This window comes from Microchirus variegatus, assembly GCF_963457635.1.
Source record: "Microchirus variegatus genome assembly, chromosome: 2".
NCBI lineage: Eukaryota > Metazoa > Chordata > Actinopteri > Pleuronectiformes > Soleidae > Microchirus > Microchirus variegatus.
The window spans coordinates 36,477,715-36,484,875 of NC_139803.1; positions in this window are offsets into that span (position 1 = coordinate 36,477,715).

The following is a 7,161-nucleotide window of genomic DNA, read 5'->3' on the forward strand; positions in this document are numbered from 1 at the left end:
CATCTTTGATTCTCCATGAAGTGAAACATTTATCTACCTAGAAAAAGAGGAGAGAGATTCTGATGGAGCTGGATGCCTTTGTTTTTTGCAAGAATTATGCACATTTTCTGATTTCCATCTTTGGACTGGAATATTTTTCTGGAGATACTCGATTCCAGTTTGAATGGATGGAGAGAAAACCACATTATGGCTGAATTTCATGCAACTATTGTAGGGCCACCCTGTGTGTGTGTGCGCGTGTGCGCGTGTGTGCGTGTGTGTGTGTGTGTGACTGAAAGAAAGAAAGAGGGAGAGTGTTTGCATGGTGAAACCCATAATTGGTGTACAAAGCCACAGTGTGGTTGAAGCCTAGCGCCTCTCTCTCTCTCACACACACACACACACACGCGCACACACACACAGACACACAGTATGGATTTGCCAAAAGGAGTTTGGCCTACAGGCTTCACTTTAACAAGCTGAGAGTTTTTCCCTCTATGAAAAGTCTGCCGTGCTTATGAAGTGACTGGGAAAAAAACTTATATTAAAACAAAACAAAAGATTATATATATTTTTTTTTACTGCTGCTTTTCTGTTTCACTGCAGACTGAGACAATGTGACAATGAGCAGTCATGGTTTGACTGGTTTTGGAGCTGGTTTTTGGTGGCTGTGACTTCACTGTTCTTTTTAACAGTCCCATCTCTGACATATTGACGTACAATATTCTAATAATCCGATCCACTGAATGGAAAGACGTCGTTGCTATAGTTACATCTGGGTCTTGGAATCGGACGCGGTGTACGTGGCTCATAAAGCGGCTATAACTTGGTCACGTTCTGCACAATAATAATATTATTTGAGTCCTTTATGTCCAGAAAACGAACTAACCAGTGTCCTGTAATGTGTCCGCACACATGTATGTGTCAAACAGCTGTGCTGTCTGTAAATGGAGCTAAAAATAAAATGAATGGCTCTGAAAATATGAAGTAAAGAACTGGGCTAAATTCTGCATCACTGCTTCCCCTCTGTGTGTGTGTGTGTGTGTGTGTGTGTGTGTGTGTGTGTTATGTAAACATGAGCCAGTTGTTAGTTTTTGGTGTGTGTGTGTGTGTGTGTGTGTGTTTCGAAAAACGTTTCTGCTCTGGACCAAACAGGACAGTCAAACAGCCTGACCTCATCCTCCTCTTCCCTCCCTCTGCCACACTCATGTTTTTGTTGTTTCAGGCGGTTTCCAACCACTTAATCACGCCGTTAAAGTCCAGCCTCGAGAAAAAAAAAAAAGAAGCCAAACAAAGACTTTCTTTCTTACTTTCCTGTCCTTTTTTGTTTTTTACTTCCTTTTCTCCCACTCTGCTTTAAATGCTGTTGTTGTTTGGTTGCCGTAGAGACGGGTTAATTGGGTTGCTGGTTGGTTTGTGTCGGACATGCTGTGCATTCTAACTGCAGGGATGCTGCAGCGAGGAGGAAGGCGGCAGGACGACGCGGATGATGAGGAGGTGGAGCGCGGCAGATTCAGATTAACCTGAAGCTGAGTACGACGGAGGAGAAAAGAAAAGGGGACATAAACGAGCAGAAAACAGATGCTGACATGACGAATGCTGGCGAGAACGTGAACCTGTCTGTGTCTGGTTGGCTTGCAAACCGGTACAAACTGTTCCCTCCACTTCTTTCTCCTCGCCATCCCTATTTATCCCACTCTTATTATTATTCCTTCTTATGTCTCCACCTGCTGCTGGACTCATTTCTGGACAGGAAACGTCTTTCAAAGCAACTGAATCGCAAGAATCAGGCAGGGAAAAACAAAACTTCTGTCTTTGTCGTTAAACTCTGGGTGAACCGAGAGAAGAAGAAAAACACAGTGACAGACCGGGGTACAGTTTTCATGTCACCATTTATCGCTTTATTATGGTCCGTTACTTCCTTGTTGGCATTTCTGATACAAGTTGTTAACACTGACCCATAGACTGTATATAAAAAGTGGACATTGTCCTGCGGTTTGCTTGTGAAAGCCAACAAGGAAGCAAGAATATATTGAGTAGCCACCAGATGGTCCATTTGAAAGGATAAAATAGTAAGACATTAAAGGCGCCATATGTTAGAATGTGGCCACAAACGGTTACTACACTCTAATTCAAAATACCGAGGTCTTTTAGGTTTGAATCATGATTTCAAGCCATAAACATGATTTGCAGGTTCGCAAATGATTTTTTTTTTAATGCAAATATTTTGGCTGTACTGTTGTTGTTGGCGAGTTTGTATGTGACATCTGTGAACTTTGGGTCCCATGGTGCTGGTCAAATTGTGAATTTCCAGGCTTCAAAGCATTCAAATTATTATTTCAGGGTGAAAACATTAAATTGGTGACTATTATATAGTGTATAGTATACATCAAATGTACAAAAGGTATTATATAGTCAGGTCTGATAGTTTTGCTTGACCGAGCCACTTCCATGATTTTATTTTTATTTTTTTGGAATCAAGACGAGATGCACTTATTTCCTGTGGTTGCCTGGCAACCCCACAGTAATGACAAGGCTCAGATAGTCATCTTCTGGTCGTTGCGATGTCACATTTATTTAACCCACATTTATCGCTCTCTTTTCTTTTCTTCACAGACGGTGGACGACGTCCTTCGGTTTGAGCGTGACTTGAGTTCCAGATGTAAATATGAACACAATAATGACATACTTGGAGGTTTTTTTGTAAAAACAAGCCTTTCAGTGTCAGCTGCTCTTTTGCTTTCTCTCACCTCCTCTCCTTCCTTCCTTCGTCACATTTCCCTCCTCATCTGATCTGACCTTTACCACAACTGCCTGGTGTGTGTGTGTGTGTGTGTGTGTGTGTGTGTGACAGTTATCATTAAGTCTGTGTGAAAATGGTCCAGCTTGTTCATCACTGCTGCTGCCATCACATCACCATGTGTGTGTGTGTGTGTGCGTAGCTTCATAGTGAAAGCGTGTCACACACCTCACTTCACAGTTTCACATCAACCCGCCGTGAGTTTTCTCAGGCTCTGGAGAAAAACGTTAAATATCAGCAGAGCACAAAATGTTACCAACAGTGGGGTTTATTTTGAGAAAAAGCCAGTATCAGTCGATGCCCGTGACCTTAAAAAAACACAGTTCTCTGGCTACGTGTGTGTGTGTGTGTGTGAGAGAATGCATGCTATTTTTGGCCTCATGACTGTGCTTGGCCAGACATCTCAGACTGTGTTGTGTTTGAGGTTTCTGCATTTCTACACACACACACACACACACACACACACACACACACACACACACACACACACACACACACACACACACACACACACACACACACACACACACACACACACACACACACACACACACACACACACACACACACACACACACACACACACAGACATATTTGACCACTAACTTTTTTAAAGGTCACATCAGACACCGGCGACTACAAATAGCACTGAAACTAGACATCAGAAGTGTGTTTTTTGTGTAAGATATAGTTTGTAACTCATGCATCTGTAAAACATAATAATAATAATTAAAATCTCTTACTTATCCTGGACTTTAATGAATAGATGAATGCACCTGTAGACCTTTGGTGCACATACAGCAGCTGAGCTGTTAACACCACATTTCCACATATCCACTTACCCACCACTTAATAAAGCTGAAGTCATGTGTAAATATCCACTTCTTCTAACTGTGGACACACCTGAAACCACTCACTTTTATTTTCTATCTCTGCGTAGGCAAACCTCAGTCAGTCATGTGACTTAGAAAAATGTGCACACAATTCTTGACGGACAATATCGAGAAGCAACGTTTCAAAAATCGACATTATTTCGGGACTTATCCGTGTTTAAGTTCTGCAGCGGCTTTGTTGACCAGCTGATCTCCGATGATTTATGATTCCCATGTAAGAAAAGACGACCTTTCAGGTTTCTGGCAGATGTACAGGATCATAATTCAGGTCCTGTAGCCGCTGAACTTCACCTCCTCACTTCCTCCTCACAACGATGCACTTCCTCTTTCTGTTCTTACTCACAGAGGCTTTTGTTGTGAGGGAGCTGCCCTGTAACTTAGTGTATGAACTGGGACTCTTGGTCTATTGTCTTCTTGTCCTTCACTGTGTGTGTGTGTGTGTGTGTGTGTTTGTGTGTGTGTGTGTACAGTGGTCGAGTCCAGCGATGACAATCACAGGAAAGAGACAGTGTATTTCCGTTCATGAGACAGATAGAGAGTTTAGGCCAATGTTTTTTTCTTTCTGTTCTGGAGATTGCACCAAAAGTAGGAAATGGAACAGTGCTGCATTAAGCAGGAAGTGGCAGCACTAATATTATCCTGAGTCAGAGAGACGCTGTATTATTATGCTTTTTGAGACGGGCAGACGACGTGGATGGAAATAAAGAACGTTAAAAAAAAAAAAAAGGGAAACTATTTTCGTAAAATCCATATAAATACACAAAGTTTATCAGACTGCGATTACGATCATACACATGAAGTGTCTGCAGTGTAAGATCATTTCTGTGCCCCCGGACAACAGTGAATCAGACGTCAGGAGACTGGCTGTCTCCTGTGCTGTTGTAACTCATTGCTTTGTCTACGTTCAGCGATAACAAGACACAGTTTATGATATAAACATGGTGCTGGGTTAAAGGTCCAGTGTGTGATATTTTTTATGTGGACTTATGTGGAGGAGTTCGGTTGTCATGGAGACTCACATCACCTGGTTCACCCACGCGTGTGTTTTATTTACCCCCAAACTTCCACAAGACTTTGTCCACACTTACATTTAATTTTTTATTTCTTTAAACACAGGAAGTCTTTCCTCCTCTTTTAGGCCTTCAGTTGTGTTGATGAGGTAGGTTTGGTCTCTGTGGTCATGTGACCTGGTTTTGTGGTGGTGTTACCTCCTGTGGAAGTGTGGGGAGGTTTGTTAATGAGGTGCTGGTGCGTTGCTATGTTTTCCAAAACTGTGTTTGCCGTACTTATTTAAATGCAGGGAGGAAGTATCATGTTTGCAATATTCTGCTTTTGTGTGTGTGTGTCTGTGAAACTATGTGTTAGTCCCCTTGCAGTACGTTAGCTAAACCTAAAAAGGACAGTGAAAGTGGGCTGCAGTCTCTCCCCTCTCCACAGCATTTGGTAATGGTTGTTTTGATTGTCTATAAACTTCTTTAAATAGAGTTTATTAAACAAATGTATGTGATAAATGTTTGTGATCTATCTTCCCCGGTTCAGTCTTGAAATGAGTTGTGTGTCTTTGTGTCCCGATATTGTTGGATGTTTTGTAACTTGATACAATTGCTGTCCCCCATTTTTCCTTTCACCCCAACCTGTCGAGGCAGAGGGCCACGTCTGAATATGATGTCATAACAAAGCGGTTTCTTTAATAGACAATATTACATGAATAGTGTTCATTTTACTTGAATGGTGCTTGTGTGTGTGTCACGCGATGGTTTATGCTATCAGGGAAATTTTGAACTTTCCAACGGTTTCTGAAAGCATCGGTTGGCTATTTACGGTAATTTCACTCGCGTTGTTTCAGGAAGCCGGCGAATCGAGGAGAGAGTGGAAAGAACACCTGGACATAGTTTGTTTTTTTGGCCTGTTTTTGCACGTTGCGAGACAAAGACTCAAAATATGGTGTTCGTGTACTACTACGGTGTATTTTTCTAAATTAAACTTTTTGTTTTCCCCCATTTTAAGTAGTTAAAATGGCATTTTAACACGCAGTACGTCATAAATAACTGCCAGATAGTGGAAGTTAGTCTGGAAAAATGGGAAAAAACACTTAGTTAGCCCCATTTTGAGAGTCAGGTGGACAAGATAAGAGTCGACTCTATCAGTAAAAACACTTCTACAGTATCTTTTTTAAAACAAATTTATTAACGAACACTTAATAAACACATAATTTAGTTAAAACATGAACAGAAACATATCTCAGGCAACAGTGAACAGCAGAATTGGCTGCAAACGCTTCAAAAACTTGCAGAAGAACAACGCTGAGTAAAGCAGCGCTCGTCTCTGAATGAGTGTTCGACCACAAAGAATCACACTTTTGTCTCTGCCGGCCGCGTCCAGTTCATCCTTCGGAGCGGTGACATTTAACGCGGCGTGTGTTCGATGGTGTCGGGGTTAAACGGAGGAACTCTGGCTTTGACCTTTCTCTGGGGACAGAGAAGCTGCTGTGGCTCTATGTGAACAAATCTATGAAATTCGAACACGTTGACTCAACAAAAAGGAAAGTACTGAGCGAGACAGAGAGTGGAAAGGACAGAGGGAGAGAGAGAAAGAAAGAGAAGTGGGTAGAATGTCAGTGGGTAGTTTTGGACGTCCACTTGAATAATTCTCTGTGGAGACAAAAGAGTCGTTGTGGTTTTAATTCGTGAATGCGGAAGTCCTGCAACATCACAGCGTCGTGAAGTCATTTGCCACTGGGTGGACCCTAATGTTATAAGGTTCAACAAGGGGGTGGAATGGCGGGAAAGTGATTAAATATGAGCGCGTGTGAATGACATTATTTGATGAGGAATACATTAATAATGGCAATGACATATATTCGTCAACGGCCAATATCTACGAACAAGCATGAATCATTGACAACGTGCTGGAAATGAAGCTAATGATGTCACTGCATGTACTTGAAGTCTGGTTTCCATGACGTCCATGACGCTGACTTTCATTAATTTGCAGTAAACTTACTCAGAACACAGAAATGTTCCTCTATGGGCAGAAAAGTCCACATATTGCGAGCGTGTCGACAGATTTAGGTCCTCACGACACGAGGAAACCCTCGGTTTTGACTACAGGTCCTGACACAATCAGTGTTTATGCCACCAAAGTCCTACAGAGGAAACAAACACACCATGTTCTCTTCTTTTTCAGAACATGCTGTTGTTGTTTTTTTGTTTTTTCCATACGTTTTTATCTTTTCTCTGTTCTCCTTCCATCCACCCCCACCTCTCTGCCTTTCAACCCCCAGAGAGAGAGTCTTCTGTGGGGGTGCTGCAGAGCAAGAGAGGCCTCTCTGTCTGCGGTTCTTGCTCTCATTAAAACACTGAAGCTGTGTTCAGACTGGGACTTAAGGGCAACATGGACAAAGAATTTGCAAGTGTGTGTGTTTCTCTATAATTCATTGTGGTATTAAAGCTGCTGTACGCCTGCTTTAATATGTCACCCACCTTTTCC